Source organism: Lynx canadensis, chromosome A3 (genome assembly GCF_007474595.2).
Source record: "Lynx canadensis isolate LIC74 chromosome A3, mLynCan4.pri.v2, whole genome shotgun sequence".
In the NCBI taxonomy this organism is placed as follows: Eukaryota; Metazoa; Chordata; class Mammalia; order Carnivora; family Felidae; genus Lynx; species Lynx canadensis.
In genome coordinates this window covers 104,121,553-104,124,793 of record NC_044305.1, presented here as the reverse complement: position 1 = coordinate 104,124,793, position 3,241 = coordinate 104,121,553, and positions in this window count along the sequence as shown.

The following is a 3,241-nucleotide window of genomic DNA, read 5'->3' as shown; positions in this document are numbered from 1 at the left end:
CAGGGGGAGGCTGGGGTGCTCATCAGGCTGGGGGTGCCACTGGTAGCTTCTGGAAACCCGGGCGTATACCGAATACACAGAAGCTAATTAAAGGAATAGGATAGTTTTTAGCCATATTATGACGTTGCAATTCTCCTCCTATAATCCTGTGATCTGACATCCTCCCTGCTCCTGGGAGCTGCCAGGGTAGCTCAGCTCCTGCCCAGCATGTGTCCCTCTGTAGTGCAGGTTCGCCACCCAGGGGCCCAGGAGGGCTCTGGGCATTCGGTGAACATAGCAGAGCAAAAAGGGGGCACGGGGGGTGGTGATGTCCAAGGAAGGGCTTCAGACAGGAGCCCCTCATCCCCCCTTCCAGGCAGAACAGACCTTTTCTCATGGCTTGGGCCCAGCCGTCATCCCACCACAGTGACAGTGGAGGGACAGACGGAACCTCTGTGCAATGCCCAGCCCCTTCCCTTGGGCTCTGATTCAACATAAAAACTGCAAAGGCACAGTCTGTCCTGGGCCTCGGTTTCCCCATGTGTGAGGCAGTGGGCAGAGTTCTGAAGGCAGGGGACACCTCTGTGTCACTCCCTGTGCAGGAGAAGCCTTCCCTGGCGAGATCTCCAAAGATCCCACACCTGCCACTTCTGGTTCTGACCACCTGCTCTCCCTAGGAAGGCCCTCTCCTCATTCGAGTGGAGCCCCCACGCCACCCAGTGGGACACTTGGGTAACTGCACTGAACTCTTTCAACTTGTTTCCCACCTCAGTGGGGCCGGGCTCTTGAATGATAATGCATTAAAAGGAGTCTTAACTCTAAAAGGAGAAATAGTTCTTTTTTTTTTTTTTTTTAATTTTTTTTTTCAACGTTTATTTATTTTTGGGACAGAGAGAGACAGAGCATGAACGGGGGAGGAGCAGAGAGAGAGGGAGACACAGAATCGGAAACAGGCTCCAGGCTCTGAGCCATCAGCCCAGAGCCCGACGCGGGGCTCGAACTCACGGACCGCGAGATCGTGACCTGGCTGAAGTCGGACGCTTAACCGACTGCGCCACCCAGGCGCCCCTAAAAGGAGAAATAGTTCTATCATTTTGGTGATGATGAAGTTGTTTTCTATCATTGCAGAAGGAACTGACATGATCTCAGGGGTGCCTCATGGGTTCCTGCCAGATTCCATTACACAAGCCAGGAATGATTACACTTCATAGGCTCCCAAACCTACTGCTGACCCTGCTTTCACCTGTGCCCCACAGCTGCACCTGTCCCCTATGTGCACCTTGACATACCTTGACATAAATGCACCTTGACGCTACTACACCTTGGTATGATCACACCTTGACCTAGCAGGACCTGTACCTAACTTCACCTTGACATGACCTCACCTTGATCTCTATCTTGACGTATTGCACCTAGATATTATAGTGTGGGGAAACCCGCGCGTCCCTATTTATGGACAGAACATGTTTCGAAACTGTGGCATGTCTTGCCCGAGTTCACAGAAAGATGTGGACGCAGCATCCTCTAGACTCTCCTCCCTCACCTCCACGATCTCCCAATTCAGGGTCCCGGGCAGGTAGCCTGCCTGGTGGAATTGGCCTTGAGACAATTGTCCCCTGCATTTCCTTCTTCCTAGAGGTCAGAGTGGGTGCCCACGTAAGGCAACAAAGGCACGAGGAAGGAGGCGGCCTGGCTGCCGGCATTCTCCACGCGGAGAATAAAGAGGACCCCTGCCCAGTCATATTCAAGGCCACAGCTGCCATCCCGGCCCCCAAATCTGGCTAGGTGCCTCTCAAGTTTGGCTCAGGCATTTTGGAGGCAAGATTTTAGTAGCTGCTTCAGAAGAGCTCCCTGTTACAGGGGCCTTAATACCTTTCATTAGCCCGACTCTGTGTTGGGCTCAGAACCAGGAACGGATGGAAAACAAGGCAGCCGCCCCAGGTAGCTCGGGTCATATGTGTGCCGCCTGCAGCAGGGCCCCACAAAGCCACCAGAGCTGGCCTAGGGTTCTAGGATGGCAGGAGCGAAACTGCCACATGGTAGTCCGGGAGTCAGGGCCGAGCAGAGAACAGCCTTCTGCTCAGGATATGGGACTGTGGGTTGGAGGTGAAGACAGGGACGGCTCGGGAGACAGTTCGGCCTTCAGTCCCTGCGGACCAGCTATGGCCTTTGCAAGTCCCCATCCTTGTCAACAGTGTGGGGCAGAGGGCTCAGCGCTGAGGCTGGTGAGGCCCGGCCAGGGAGGTCCTGATGATAAAATACCCAAGGGCCAAACCCTTGCCCGTGAAATCTCATGGTCTAGTCAGGGAGACCCCGTAGCACACGGGGTGACTCAGTGGCCAGTGGGACATGCCCCTGGTGCAGAGGGGTTGAGGTTAACTCCAGGGGATGAGAAAGATGTCCTGTAAGATTAACAAGGGTTTTTCATGTAGACAAGAGGGACAGGAGCTTCGTGTTCCCAGGAGGAGGGAACAGAATGTCCAGCACATGCACGGAGGCAGGACTGAGCCGGTCACAGTAGCTCTTCTGACACAGGAGCGCTGGGCTGTGGTAGAGCAGGGGAGCAGCTGGACATGGGGTAAGACACCTGCATTTAGGGCCTAGGCAGCCACTTCCCAAGGGTCTTGGACTTTATTTTTGACAGTAGTAAAGGGATTGGGGGCAGGGAGGGACAGAATTTGATCCATGGCTGGAGGACTGGCCGAAAGTTCCTGGAGGCAGTGCCTGGCTCTGGGGACACAGGTCCCGCGATACCCAGTGAAGAGGGACCGGTGGGTTGCTGAGCTTGGGGAGACCCCTCACAGATAGGAGAGCCGCCCCCTAAGGCGGGAAGGTGGTGGCAAGCTGGGCCCTGCGGCTGCTGCTGGTGAACTTGGGGGAGCGGGGCTCAGGGCCATGTCCAGTGTCTGTCATGGGTGGGGTGCTTGGCAGTGTGGCAAGGGGGAAAAGTAGCACTCCATCAGGGAGAGTGGGAACATGAGGCAGAGGGCTGGGCGAGGGGTCCACTCTGCCTATGGAGGCCTCTTCACCGCCCAGGCCGAGCTAGTGCACCCCCAGCTTTGCCCAAGCTGTGCGTCTAGTTTCTGGAACTTGCTCTTGAGCTGTCCTTACAGAAGTTGGAATGACATGAGCCCCAAGCCCTGGAGACGAGCTGGGCCTCCCTTTCAGCGGCCCCAGAAGCAAGGCCGGGTGTGGAATGGATGTGTGCGATGGCGGCCGGTCCCAGCTGCTAACGTCACGAAAGTGACCATCAGTATTTTTT